General features: G+C 52.3%; 1 protein-coding gene across 1 annotated transcript in view; it reads right to left on the bottom strand.

The window, feature by feature from the left end:
- PLXNA4 (plexin A4) overlaps window positions 1-2,382 on the bottom strand; it is a 404,508-nt gene extending 402,126 nt beyond the window's left edge. The window contains exon 1 of the mRNA XM_081147021.1: window positions 1,836-2,382. The gene's annotated coding sequence lies outside the window, so the exon portion shown is untranslated. The remainder of the gene's footprint in view (window positions 1-1,835) is intronic.
- Between the last annotated feature and the right edge of the window lie 12,706 nt (window positions 2,383-15,088).

Here is a 15,088-nt window from a genome sequence, read left to right as displayed (position 1 = left end):
GCAGCTCACACAGCACACAGCCGGAATACAATCTCCCTCCCGGGGCGTCTGCTCTTCTCCCCAGCCTAGCCAGAGACCTTTCAGCAGCTTGAAAAAGTTTGAAAATAACAGAGATGGGGGTGTGGAGAGAGACCTTAATTTCAGCACCCATCTTTGGGATTTACGGAATCAACCAAAGCCTGTGCCCAGCGCCGAGGTCCTCTTGTTCAAGAGTGTGGACTCCTTTCCCCTAATGTTCTGGGAGGCTCCCAGCAGCGTATTGTTCCCACTGGCGGGTTTGTAGGACACTCTGAACATATGATCTTGTAGAGAGGATACAAGCTTATTCCATTCCTTTCCAGGTTGACCAACAAGGTGCCCCAACAAGAGACAGCTGTGGGAACATGGGACCTTGCTCTATGTACGTTCAATTCCAATATGACATTTTATTTGGATCTCACATTCTCCTGCCTACAACAACTGAGCCCTGAATCAATTGCTCTTTGACCCCCCCAAACGGAACCTGTGGAAAAGCCCTTTTGGAGCCCAGCCACCTCCTACCTCCGCCAGAAAAAAAGTTTGAAAATAAGCAGCCTATGAAACTCCAGCCGGGGAGAAAAGGTACCGAAACGCTTCTGGGAAATAGAACCTGGAACCACAGGCTTGTGGAAAGCGAGTCCCCACCGGCGGGAGCAGCCAGGCTCTGGGGGACGCTGGCGGACCCAAGAACGCCTGGCTCCTTACCGGGTGGGCACTGCTGAGGTCGTGGGGAGAGAGGGGCTCCTCCCTTCCTTCCTGCACTGCACCCTCACGGATCCTCACTTCTAAGTCTTTTCCTCAGACACGCACCTCGGAAGGCATGTGGCAGGTGTTAGCAGAGACACAGGTGATGTTTGCAGCACAACAGTGCGGAGGCAGGGCGGGGAGGTGAAGGGGGGACCCAGGTCCTGCGTCCTTAAGCCCTGTGGCCTTGCCGTTTGTTGCTCAGGGACTGAAGACGGGAGCAGGTCCTACCTTTTATGGAAGATGTGACCCGGACGCCCTCCCTTCGCAAGCGACACTGCACCCCACCCCCAAGCGATGCTTCAGTCCGAAATCCCGAGCCTTCGGGGGAAGCGGTGCCAGGCTTCAGGAAAGCGGCTGTGCTGCCTCTTGCTGGGGAAACGCGGTGGCTCCACATGCACCGCCTGCAGAGCTGCAGCCCCTCCGCCCGCCGCGCCTCCTCCCCGCGCGGGCCACCACGCTCTCCAAATCCGCCTGAGTATCCGTGGGTCTGCGCACCAGCAGCATCCCAAGGCATCCAAAGGCCACGGGGCAGAGACCGCCCTGACAGGGTCCCCAAGACCTCCCATTCCTTCCCCCGTTTTTAAACCCAGCTAAGGATGCGAGGGGCTGGGAACTGGGGGAAAAAAAAAAAAAAAATCACTCCCTCAGCCTGCCCGGGTGGGAGGGAGAGGCAGGCGTGCCCAGGATCCCACCCCGAAAGTCCGGGGGTTAGAGAAGTCTGAGTCCCGGAGCGTCAGGACCGAGCACGGGAAATACCTGCCCTGGATGCGCAGCAGCGACGCGGGTGTCCAGGTGCGAGGTGGGCAGGTGCCTGTGCGCGGCGTGTGCCTGTGTGCGCGCGTGTGTGTGTGTGCGTGTGTGTGTGTGTGTGCGCGCGTGTGTGTGTGTGTGCGTGTGTGTGTGCGTGTGTGTGTGTGTGTGCGTGTGCGTGTGTGTGTGTGTGTGCGTGTGCGTGCGGACAGGGGACCGGCTCCCGAGGAGCCGCGGACTCCGGGGCCGAGCCCGCGCCCCGCCCGCGCCCCGCCGCCCGCCCGCCCGCCCGCCCGCGCGCCCGCCCGGCGGCCCCTTACCTGGAAGCGCCGCTTCGCCTCCTTCAGCGGGGGCGCCGCATTGACACTGCGGATGGAGCCGGCGCCGCTGCCTCTCGCCTGCTCGGAACGTGCGCGTGTGCGCGCGTGTGGCTGCCTCCTCCAGCCCCAGCCCAGCCCCGGACGCAAATACTCCACCGAGGCGCAGGGAACCCGGGGGGAGGCGAGGAAACGGAGGGCGAACCAGAGTCCGCAGGGCTTGACAGCTCCCCGGGCAGCGGCCAAGGTGGGCGGAATGTCCAACAAAAAGGTCGGAAAACGTGGCTCGATTTCAAGCACCCCTTTCCTCCGCGCAGCCCCGGAGCCTGAGCAGCCGTAGTGGTTCTGGGGGGGCTGCGGTGGCGACACGGGGCTGCCCCCCCGCCTTCGTCTTCACCCCGCGGGCCGAATGTCCTTGATGCCAAGCGGGCACGGCGGCGTCACTCCGCGCCGCCCATGCTCGCCGGGTCGGGCCGCTGCCCGGGCGCGGCGAGTGCGCGGGGGACCCGCCGGGGAGCGCTCTCGGAGCCTCTGCGCTCCGCCCTGGGCAGCGGCGGCCGCCCCCCGGCAGCCCACGGCCGGCCGCGCCGCTGCGGCCCCCGCCCCCGCCGGGGGATTGGCCGGGCAGCGCCGAGGGGCCGGGGCTGGGGGGCCGCGGGAGCCGCCGACTGCTCCCCGGGGAGGCGCGGGGCTGCGGAGGCGGCGGCGGCGGCGGACGCTGCGGCGGCGGAGAGCGCGGCCGCGGGCCGAGCCGGGCCTCCCGGGCGCGCCCCCGGCCCCCCGGGCGGGCTGCTCGCAAAGTTTGCAGGGGGCAGGGAGCCGGGCCGCCGCTGGCTCGGCCGCCGCCGGAGCTCCCGGGCTGCCTGCTGCCGCCGCGGCTCGCTGCTGCTGTGCATTGAAGCCCGGCCAAGCGCTGCAAAAACTCCAGCTGCCTGGCGCTCCCTGGGCCCTCCTCTCCTCCGCCCGCCCTCCGGCTTCCCTGCCTCCCTCCCTCGCGCGCCTCCGCCCCTCCCGCCCGCCGCCCGCCGCTCCCTCTCTGGCTCGCGCCGGCTGGGAGCTCGCGGCTGACGGCGAGACGCACCGGGAGCGGCCGGCAGAGGGGGCCGGGGGCGGCTCCCCGCGCCCCGCGCCCGCCTGGGCCCGCGCTCCCGGCCTCGGGCGTTTGCGGGCACCGGTCTGGCCCCCTCGGTCCGCTCGGAGCGACCCTGCCGGTGGTGATGTGGCGCAGACGGGGGCACATACGCGGTGGCACGGACGCAGCCTCGTGGCGCGGCCGGTCCGAGGGACCCGCGCGTGTTCGGAGCTGACACAGGCTCGCGCACCGAGTCCCGGTCAGAGTCCAGATCCATCACCCCGCCGAGGCACCCCGCTACCCCCGCCGTGGCACCCAAGGACGGAAGGCCTGGGTGAGGGAGCTCGAACGGCCAGGTGCCCTAGAGCTTGCCTGGTAGATGAACCTAACTTACCTAGTCATGTTTCAGTTTAGAGGCCCATCTGGCTCCCCTCTTCTTTGGAAACCCTAGATTCCACACCACAGCAGAAACAGACAATGTGAGCATCAGGGCAGTCTCGGAAGTCCAAAGACAGAAGTCGTGATGTTGCCCTGGCTTAGCCAGCCAGCTGGCAGGAGGGACAAGTGCCAGGATGGGACCCGGCAGCACTGCTTGTGAAACCTCTACCCAGAGCCTTCTAGGATTGTGCCCCACCCATCAAGAGAAGCTAAGGGATTCCCACCCTTAGGCATCCCCGTCCCCCGCACCCCAGCATAGTCCCAGGGAAGTGGCACCATCAGTTGTGTCCACTAAGCACCTGGTCAAATGGGCAGCAATCAAGGGTGACCCTCTGAAGGAGCCGCTGGTTTCTGACCTCCTACCTCACTTCTCGTCTTCAACTTTCCTTTTCCCCATACCCGGCAACATCCTGCCCATTTTTCTTCCTCCCATCAAAACATCTCGAATCTTCCTTCAGGTGGAAATGATTGATAAGAGCATAAATTCCTACACCTTCCTGTAGTAGTTATGGTTGCACAGAAATCAGAGTTAGAAACTGGGGAGACATTAAAACGAGCTGTGAGCTGACGGGCTGTACAAGAGCAAGGTGGGCAAACACACATAGGTCAGTTAGGGCCCACCTAGACAGGGCCTTGCCAAAGCTTTGCTTACAAGAGGTGGGTGCTTCAGTGAGAAGGAGAAGAGCCAGGCCAGAGGAGGGAGGGAAGCAGACGTTCGCTCGTCTGGTTAAAGGGTTTTTCAGGAGACAGAGTGGAGCCCTTTTAGCCTCTGCTTCTCTGCTGAGTATTGCACAGCCCCGAAAGCAGCAAGGACTTATCTTATTAGCTTGTGTTAATACATTGATCTGGTTCCTCTCTTCTCAGAAACCCTGGATCCCAGACTCTAGATAAAGTACACAATATCAGGTTAGTTTCGGAAGTCCAGAGAAACACATAACAAAATAACTCAACGCTGCTGCTTCTAGGACTTAAACCAGCGATGAGGGAGCCCAGGGCCAAATGTCTGCCCAGGATGCAAAATTTACGGTGATCATACTCAGGCTCCTATAAGGCTGTTACCCTGATCCTGCTTCCAGATATCTTCTCTAAAACTGCTGCATGGGACCATCACAGGCCTTTCCCAGAGGTGACAGCCCAGATAACACCAGGAAAAAACCCCTAAAGGATTACTTAAGAAATATGGTAAATAAAAGCAGGGTGGAGGCCGTGGGGGGGGGGGGGACACCTTTCAGATGTCTGACACTTGGCTTTCAGGCTATGCCATAAAAATGCTGAAAGGGAGGGATGAGTGAGAAAATATTTCTGCTTCCATTTTCAGCCATGCTAGCATGTATTTTTAATACAACTTGATTTCCCCCCCTGTAGCCTGTGTGAGTACGTGCATGCATGTCTGTGTATGTGTGACTATCGCTGGTGAGCCATTTTTTTTAGAGGTGGCAAACAAAATATATTTATTATTCTTTATCTCCTGCCTAGTGTATGGTGTCATTTATTTTCATTCAGAGGAATAAATGCCATGTGGTGCCTGAAGAGAAATAACAGAGCCCAATGACAGGGAAGAAATGAGGGGGAAAGCAGCCACAACAATGCCCAGGTGAGGGGCCCCAGCCGATTCTCCTGTCATTAATGGAGCCATATGGCCGACTGCCTTTTCCTTCCACCGAATAACACAGGTGAAGGTGTGCTGCAGGGGCAGTTACAAATTCATTATAAGTAAGAACAGGCAGGGTCGAATTAGCAATACTGTGGGACCTGATTTTTTTAAAATTATTTTTTAATCATAATTTTTTAAAAATCCAAGCCCCTTGGACCTTTCTCTCAAGCCTGGAGAGTGGGATGGATGGGGTGGGATGAGTAGGAGCTAGAAGTGAGAAGACCTGGGTCCTAGTCCTGGCTCTGCCATCCACCAGTTCTGTAATTTGGGGCAGATCACACCTTCTCAGTGACTCTGATCCATTTACCCCTTAGAGGTCTTGACATTCAAAGGAGATGCTATCTATTCACATGCTTGGAAACTCTAAGGTAAGTGCAACACACCAGTAAGTAATTAGCACTGCTTTTCAGAACAACACATCTTTTTTATTTAAGGGCACAATAAAAAGAGGGCAGGAAGGTCCTCTGTTGTCTTGACTCTTTTCTATGAAAGGCATTGGGAGAGGCAGCCTCTTTAACAGTTCAAAGTGGGATTCTGCATTAGGCATATCCTTCTGGCTCTCTCACCTCCCCCACCCCTGCTACTCTCTGGTCAGGGGCACAGGGAGACACAAGCACTCTCCTGCTGACAGTGGGTCTGTAAGTCACCCACTGTACTCCTAGCCTGGTGGGGAAGCCGGGTGGGTCATTGCCCCGTGGCCACATGAGCTAAACTGGCATATTGTTTTATAAAGCCCAATTTCCAAAGGGGCTGTTTTCGTGCCAGTTTGGTTGTGGTTTCCTGAGGGGTTTGAGGGGGAAAGTATTGGCTCATCTCAGGGCAGAATATAAGGGCCAGATTTAATGGAAGAGGGGAGAAGAAATCCTTAAGTTTCCCTTCACTTAGCTACCACCATTTTATTAGCCTAGGAACAGAACTGCTATTTAAGTTGATAAAAGCCAGATTTGTTCGTTAAATAAATCACCAGAGCCTGGTGGTGCTATAGAGAATTTTCCCCCCAAGAGCTGGCCCCACGGCTGGGTTTTATACGGGGCACAGCGCTCTGGCTGAAAACCACAGCCAGTCAACAGCTTAAAAACCTAAATTGTGGCGCCACCTGCAGGAGAGCAGAAGTATCAACATTATCCCAACTCAGCAGAGACCGGGAGGGAAGAGCTCCCCGGGCGGTGACTGTGGGCTAGACACAGAGGCCAAGGTTGCAGACAGACAGAAGGGCCCCAAGTCCCCACTCACCCCTGCTTTCTGTATGTGACACCACATGTCCACTGTACACTCCAGCAGCCTTCAATCTGCATCGTCCTTGGAAGCTGCCATTTGGAGGTATCAGCAGCTGCTCTCAAGAGTCTCAGTCCGTTGAAACAAACTTCTTTTCTTCTGTTTCCTAGGGGGTTAAGTGAGCCTCCAACCCAAGGGTTAGACTGTCCTTGGAGGATAGGGGAGGAGCATCACCACAGTTCCTAGTTGTACCTTGAACTTGGTGGCTGGGTATTGTTAGTAGACCTAAACCGCCCTAGGCTTTTCTAGCCTCTGTGTGCCAGCAAGGACATGACCATACTAACTTCTGAATTTCAGCTCCCACCCTTCTCCTGCTCGTGCAAGAATTGGCCACCACTGACACACACACACACACCCATCTCGTCCCACTATGTCAGGGACCCCCAGTGATGGCTGTGCTTAGGAACACATTTGATCATGTTATTCTCTATGGTTCTTGTCATGAAGGTCCACAGCCCACAAGCCATTTGATAAAAGGACATCTCTGCATCGCTCCACCCAGCCAGCCTGCTGCTCTACTCTGACTTCCCAGGCCACACCAGGGCCTAGTGCTAAGGTGGGGGGATGCCCCAACTCATGCACAGTGTGGATCTTGCTTATTTTTGCCCTAAAGGCAGTTCCCACGCCTCCCATGGTCCTAGCCTGACTCCCAGTCCTCCCTAGACCTCTTACCCACCACCCCCTCTTCAGAAGTCTTCCTTCTCTTTCAGCCACTTTTCCAATGTAGGAGTGAGAGGTGAGAAGATGCAATGGGAGGCTGAGTCCCAGCTCTGGCCAGTTTCATATCTTGCTACAAGAAAATGTGAACACTTCAGCGTGACCCTTCTTGGGGACTCCATCCCAGGAGACGTGCAGTCCCACAGTGTGAGTGAATTTCAAGAGCTAGATGCAGCTCAAGGCTCCTGCATAAAGGCTCCCTCTTGTCTCTGCTTAGTTTCATCTGCCAAGTAACATAGGTGAGTCACTTGGCCCCTCCAACTGGGGCACAAACAGCACAGATGCCTCGAGTTGTTCACCTTGTGTTGAAGTTGGGTTTGTGCGGATGGGTTGAACACTCCTGTCTGGTAGCATGCGTTCCTAAGATGGTTGCCTCATGGCCTGAGGATACCCTTCTAAGTGACTGTGGTGGCCAGCCTCCAAAATGGCCCTAATGATCCTCGCCAACTGGTATTCATGCCCTCATGTAACCCCCTCCCACACTGAACCAGAGCTGATTCGGGTGACCAAGAAGAGATAGTGTAGAGTGACAGTGTGTGACTTCTGAGGCTAGATCATAAATGACATTACAGCTTCCGTCTTGGTCGTATGGGTCACTCTCTCTGAGAGAAGCAAGTGGCCATGTGGTAAGGAGCCTCGAGCAGCCTGTGGAGAGGAACTGAGGCTTCCTGCCAGCAGCCAGCACCAACTTGCTGTCCCATGAGTGAGAAGAAGATCTTCCAGCCCCAGCCCAGCCCTCCAACTGAGGTTCCACATCCTGGAGCAGAGGCGAGATGTCATTTTTTTTGTTTAGTTTTTGTTTTTTGTTTATTTTTGTTTAAAATATTACATGATGTCCCTTTTTCTCCCCAGTGACCCCTTCCACCCCCTTCACCCTCCTCCCCAGTGCCTCTCCACACCATTGTCCGTGTCCTTGGGTTGTGCATATATGCGTATGAGTTCTTTAGTTAATCTCTCCCCCTCCACCCACCTCCCCTCCTCCGTCCCTCCGAGAGATTTGTCAGTGTAATCTATGCTTCTAATGTCGTTTTAGGCCGGCTATTTGGAGGTGATTGGTTATGCAGCAATAAATAATAAACACAGTGACTTACAGAGAGGGACTCTTTTCCCTGACCTTGTCCTCGTTAGCTTCTTACTCTTATTGTTTGAGCCCACTTGGCTTCAGAATAAGAACAGTGGAGGGGGACGTGATTAATGCACAGTATTGGTCATACTGGGCAGGAGTAGTCACCAGTATGTGCCCTGCCAGGAACTCTCTTCAGAGCTCCTGAGTCAAGCCTCCCAGCATATCTCACTGTGTTAAGGGAAATGAGAAAACCCATCCAGGGGGCTGGAAAGGATCCACACACTGAGTGCTCAAGTCCAGCACTCGCTCTAAGTTGGGTGGCATCAGTTCCAGAGTGTCAGCCTCAGGGACACCCAGAAGTGAGGCGGGAAGCGGTGCTGGACCCTGGTCATCTTAACAAGCCGTCTGTCCTCTGCCTGTTACAGGGAGCCTCTTGGAGGCCGTATTGGGTGGACTCCAGTGAGCACTAGTCCCTCTGGTGCTAAAAACGTTCCCTACGCCTGAGCCCGACCCTCAGCGCACTGCAGGGCAGGAGGGAGGCCCGAGACCTCTGCATGTTGCAGAAGGTACAGCAGGAAGGAACTGGAAGCAGGAGGGGCTGGAAGCTGAGTCTCCCCTCCGCACAGCGCCCCAGGGAACGTTGTCACATCACCTTCTCGCTTCGGGCATCCCCTCAACCCTCAGCAGCTTCTGGATAAAGCAGAGCCTGTGGGTCATCAGCAGGGGAGGGGGGCCCTGCAAATGCAGGGGCAGGAAGAAAGGAGGCAGGAGAAAGGAAAGCACAAGGAGGAAGGGTAAGTGAAGGGGTTGACTATACTAAGTCAGAGGAGAGAGAGGGAGCCACAGACAGTGCCTCGGGGAGTTTCCAGAGACATTGCGTGGGCCCAGGTGCCCCTTCCCTCCTTAACACCCCTCCAGGACTCTGCGGCCTGGCCTCTTTCTCCTTCTGGCCCCCTTCTCCTTGCTGTTTTTAAAATACTTCCTCCCGCAGCACCACTGCTGACTGCAAGCTCTGTAGATGCTGGATGTCCCTTGTGGAGTCCCCTCACAGCCCCAAGGCCACAGTGACATTTGGTAGCTAAGGGCCGGAGAGAGCCAATGCCCAGAACCCTCCCCCGCCTTGCACTCAGTGACACCAGGCTGATAACTGGGAATCGGCCACGGGGAAAGTATGTACCGAACGGGAACCAGCACACACTACATGCCAGGGCTTTTATTTTTGTGGAGAGCCAGTTGTTAACCATTTGCGAGCACACCACGGGGCAGGGCCAGCCATGGGCCAGGATGAGGCGGGGCAGCCCAGACCAGGCCTGCTTAGCTGCTCTGCTGACTGCTCACAGGCACCCAGCAAATACACCACCACCATCGGTCCAGAATTAGGGTTCCCTTCTACCCACATGCCACCTCTAGACCATAAGAAGATGTTCATGCATATGCTATTCCCTGAGTCCTGCATTTAAGGAGCCTTGACACGACTCTTTTTTTTTTTAAATATACCTTTATTGATTTCTGAGAGAGGAAGAAAGAGAGAGAGAGAAACATCAATGATGAGAGTCATTGATCGGCTGCTTCCTGCAAGCCCCCCTGCTGGGATCGAGCCCACAACCCGGGCATGTGCCCTGACCCAGAGTTGAACCAAGATCTCCTGGATCCTAGATCAATGCTCACCCTCTGAGCCACGCCCGGCCGGGCTCGACTCTTATTTTTTGACACTGGAATCAAGAAGGAGAGTGATTTCCTTCTCCTGCTAGGTAAACTGAGGCAAGAGAGGTTCAAGTGACACATCTCAGGTTACACAGGGACCCAAAATGTACATCTGTTAATGCCTGTCGTTGACTGTCTCCACGTCAAACTGAAGATTAGCACCCTGGCAACAACTCTACTTTCACTCCCTCGAAGCGCTGCTGTTAAAATTATGGCCCACCCATGCAGCAGGACGCGGGGGAGATTTACACGCATGAACAAAACCTATGCTTTCCATGCTCTGAAAAAAACCAACAACAAAGTGCATGGCGGTGTGTTTGTGTATATCCCTGCATATTTTGAATATGGAAAATAGTGCGTGGGTATCTCTATAGGTTAATGTATACACAGAATACTTCGGAAGGATACACACAAAACTTCACCCCAGCCGTCCCAGTGGGAGCCAGGGTGATATATGTATTTCATTGCGTTACCGTATATCCTTTGTTCTTTTTGATATTTTACCATGTGTGTGCAAGTATTACATGCTCCATTATTTTTAAAGCTAGTTAAAAAATGCAGCTGCTTAAAGCATCTTCATGGCATCACCAGCGCTCCACGCTCCCTCCTCCCGAAGCCAGCCAGCCTCCCCCGCCCCAGCTGCACCGCCCTGCAGCCTGCCTTCCTTCTAGCTCCCCACTGCTCTCCATGTTCCTCCCCTTTGGGGTGCCCTGGGGGTCACGCAGCAGCCTGGTGCCTGCCCCCCCAGGGTAAGCGCCCAGAGAGCGAGCCCTCACCCCTCATCCCCAGGCCGGCCAGCATCCCGCGTGGCCGGAGCGCTTGTGCTTGGCACTGACTGGCTCCAAGGAGATGCCCAGGGTGACCCAGAGCATCCTTTCCAGGCGAAAGCAAGTAACTTTAGATCACATCGAAGGCAACATTCTTCTACACCTGGGTCAGTAAACTTGAGGAAACAAACACCCACAACTGGTGCAGGCTAAAAATATGACGATGCCAAGAAACACTAGGCATTAAGGGGTGGAAGCTTCATGTTGAGTTATGAATATCATTAGGAACTCTGCAGGGAGAGGTGAGGAAAGACCAGAGACAGGTAAATGTCATACCAGTTTTGCAAAAAGTGAAAATAATGTAAGTTCTGAAAAATACAAATGAGCTTGGCCCAGATATTGACCGGTGTTTCAGTAAAAAGGTAGACGTGTGATTATTTAGAAAACGGTGTGGTGATAACTAGGAACGAGCCTGGGATCGCAAAGATCAAACCCTGCCAGGCTGTCCTGGATCCTTAACTCAAGGTAGAGAGGCTTTTAGATCAAGGGAACTTGAGAGAATATCTGAATCGCGTCAAGGCTTTTTGATAGACTCTTTAATAAAATCCTTGTAGAACATGGGGCAATGTGGGCTGGATGGATTAACTGACTTAATGTCTAAACCCCAGAGGTGTTCATTAATGAATCAAAGATAACCTGGAGGAAAGTTTCCTTGGGATATGTATCAGGGCTCTGCTCTCAAGCTAATCCTGTTCAACAGAGTCACTAATAATTTGGGTAACTGGCCTGTGTGGCTCAAGTGGTGGGCACCATGCCCTGCAGCGAAAGGTTGCCGGTTGGACTGCGGATCAGGACACATGCCCAGGTTGATCCCTGGCTTGATCCCTGGTGGGGGCATGCAGGAGGCAGCTGCTCTCACATGGATGTTTGTCTCTCCCCCTCTCCCTTCCTCTCTCTCTAAAAATCAATAAAAAATATATTTTTTAAAAAGATGGAGGAGACATGGTCATCGAATTTGTCTATGACTCTAATAAAAGAAAAATATTAAACATCAGTACTTACAATCCCCCCCCCCTTTCGAAGGGGAAAGAAACCTTTGCTTAGTATTGGGCATTTTTTTGGTGTTAGTAAGTCGTTTTGGTGTTGACTTGGGGCACCGTGATCAGGGATGAAAAATGTGAGAGGAGCTTAACTGATCTGCATTTTCTCTCCAGAAAGAAACAGAGTGTGGTAATGGGGAGAATCAAGCAGCATCGGGTGGGGGAGAGGGGAGTGCTAGGTAGAGGGAAGGCTGTGCGGATGGGAACCCTGGAGGGACATGAGCGTCGGTCACAACAACAGGGGTTTTTAGGAAGTCTTTCAGAGCCTATGATGTAACGCCTTCTTCTGATACCTCCTCAAGAGACCATCGGTATACAACTTTGTAATTTTTCAGTGCTTTGAACAGGTTGATTTTTCCATTTCTTTTGGATGTATCATCAAGTTGGGATGGATCTTAAGGCAGAATCAAGAAAGCCCCTGTTTTACTCAGGCTACAAGTGAATGGTCAAAGCTTAGCAACGTAGAATATACTGTCTGTATTCAAAAGTAGTTTTGTGCCCTGAAATTATTGGGGAAATTTTAACAAAATGAAATGACGTATGGATAAGCCAAGGTCCTAAATATGAATATTAAGAACAAATTTGCAACAGGATGAGGGACATGTGATCACATTTTCTTAAAAAGTAAAAGCTAAAGTTGACTATAAGCTACCAATGTGAATCAACGGTGAGAGGCTGCCGATAGAAGCACAAGGTACAGGAACAGAGAATGGAGTCCCAAAGAAAGGGGTGCTAATCCTCCTGCTCTGCTTTGAGAGAGCTAAGCCATACCTGGGTTGTGGTATACAGATCCGAGGCCCCACACTTAAAGATAAATTTGATCACAGCTTCCAATACTTGAGGAGCTCTCAGGGGAAGAGTTGCTGCATTATTAGCTCTCTATAACGTCAAGATGCCAAAGTAGCATCAACGGATGGAATTTATCTTATGTAGAGATATTTTGGCCCAACATAAAGCATATTTTTCTACTAGGGCTCTCTGAAGACAGAACAGTTTTCCTCGGGTGGTAGTGAGTTCTCCGTCACTGGATGTGTTCAGGCGGGAAGTAGGTGATGCTTAGCTGAAGACTGGAGTTTGGGTGAAATGACCTCTGACATCTTTAATGGTCTGAGATTTTAGTTGTTTTGTGTGTTGCTTTGACTCAGAAAGTGTTTTTTGAGTTGAACTGGGCTGCCCTGGGGGTTCTATCTAGGGAAGATAACCAATGTCTCACCTGAGACCATCAGAAAGGAGGGAAGTCAGTGATGAAGTCTATCAGTGATCATATCATCAAATCAAAGACTGAAAAGAAGGGAATGAGTAGACCCAGAACTAAATTAAACTCTGCCTCTCCCCTGCTCAGCAGTGTCCATCTCATTCCAATCTACCCCCCTTGCCCAGCGCAGGCCTGCAGGGGGCAATTTCCTTATCGCTCGCCCACTGGATGCTCATAAAATCCGGAGTTCTAAAATTTGTATTTCCTTTGATTTTCGAACGTTCCCCCTTTTCCTTGCTTCCCCAAGCCCTCAGTCTTTCTTTTTGTGCGTCCAGCTTGCTTTTGTCTTTCTTTCCGCTGGGAAGAGTTTCCCTACTCCGGAGGTGATCCCTGCACAGTCCTCTGTTCCTACCACCTTAGCCTCAGAAACTTCCTGTCACTACTAAGGGCCCCAAAACCAGACCAGGGGTCCTGGTTCTCAGAGAGGTCACAGGTGATGGGCTCGGTTGTGTCATCTCATCCCATGGACGGTAAACCTGGGGGCTGGGCAGGCTTTTGTCCTATGTCTAACTACACTGTGGACATTTAACAAACTGTAAATGATGATGGCTCTTTCATCTTACCGTTTGCCTTAAATGACCTGAACAATAGCATTCTCCCCTCTCCCCTGGGGGAGACTGAGATGATTTCATCATCAAATGCACCCCTCTGGGCAGGAAGGTGGCTGTGCCTCTGCAGAGAGTCCCAAACTTCCAGCCCAAATGTCCCTTTGCCATTTGCTATCATGCCTCCTTCCGTATGACTCTCAATATTATGGACACTCATCAGTTTCTTCTGCAAATAAAACTAAAGCATCCTCTCTCTTTCTTTCCCGTGATTTTTATCAGTGCCTTTCGGGCAAGGTCATAATTTCCCTTCCAGATTTTCATGCTTATTCAGGCATAAAACTACAAGAAGAGAGACTCCAGCTTAAGAAAGAATGAAGTGATAATGATGGTAACAGTGATAAAGAGATCTTCCAAAGACCAAAGCCAGATATCACAAATTTTCATGGGACTATAAAGGTTTGTGGGTTTGGTGTGTTTTTTTAAATTTCATTGTAATTGTAGAGTGAACTCTGCCAAGGGGATACTTTGTATAATTCACATTAAATTAGGATCATCATTCAAAAAACATTTATGAAGTGGCTGCCATATGTCACTGTGCTTTGGATCGAAGCTGTTCAGGCATAGTCCCTACCCTCAGGGGTTTTCAGGTAAATGGGGAATGAAACAGTAAACAAATAAGGGCAGCAATATGTTCTCCACACTGAGATATACGCATCTGCCAGGTAGGGGGGATTATAAGGGAGAGAGTGTCAATTCAGAAAGCGGATCTTTCTGATTTTGATCCTAATACTATAGTTAAATTATCGCTATTATTTTTATGAACAGTGTCTGCTGTTAAAATATTTTTAAAATAAGGCTCATCTCAATGAGAATAATAGGACTAATACATGTTCTTCTAGGTTAGAACCTCAAATTATAGAAAGTTGGTGATGGCACAATATTTACTCAGCACTTGCTTAGAATTGCTGATTGCTTTACCTTTCAATATTCCCATTTCCTAAGTACCGATTCTGCTGGGGAACAAAACCAGGGACTCTCATGAGCAGGTACTTCCTCTCCATTTCTTCTTTCTTTTTTATTAAAAAGTTTTTATGATCTTACTGGCTTTATTTGGTGATTTATAAATCGGGCAGCATCCAATCAAACACAAAAGGGGGCTCCCTATACACCCTTTCTTTTATTCATGTGTTGTATTAATATATTCTGAGCTCCTACGATGTGCCACGTCCTAGGTGCTGGGGCTAAAGTGGAGCTCGAGGCAGGCTAGGTCCCTGCTCTTGTGCAGTGTGCATTGTGGATGGAGGCAAGAATGAGCCAGTTAAATGAACAAACAAGATAATTTCAAATAGAGCTTAGTCCTAGGAAGAAAATTAAAGCATGGTGTTGCAATGGGGGAGGTACACAGGTGAGGAAAGACTCCCCTGGGATGGTAACAACTGGGCCGAGGCCTGAAGGACAGGAAGGAGCCAACCTTTGGGGAAAGGAAGCAGCCAGTACAAGGGCCCTGAGGTGGGACACTGAGGAGGAATAATACTTGCTTCCAAAGAAGACAAGCTTTGGGAACCATGAACAGGCCGAACTGTGCAAGGGAAAGAAGCGGAACAAGCCATTATAAACATGCAAACACTCGAAGAGTAATACAATCGGGAAAGATCAAACA

This window comes from Miniopterus schreibersii, assembly GCF_964146895.1.
Source record: "Miniopterus schreibersii genome assembly, chromosome: 9".
In the NCBI taxonomy this organism is placed as follows: Eukaryota; Metazoa; Chordata; class Mammalia; order Chiroptera; family Miniopteridae; genus Miniopterus; species Miniopterus schreibersii.
This window is presented reverse-complemented; position numbering and strand designations above follow the sequence as displayed.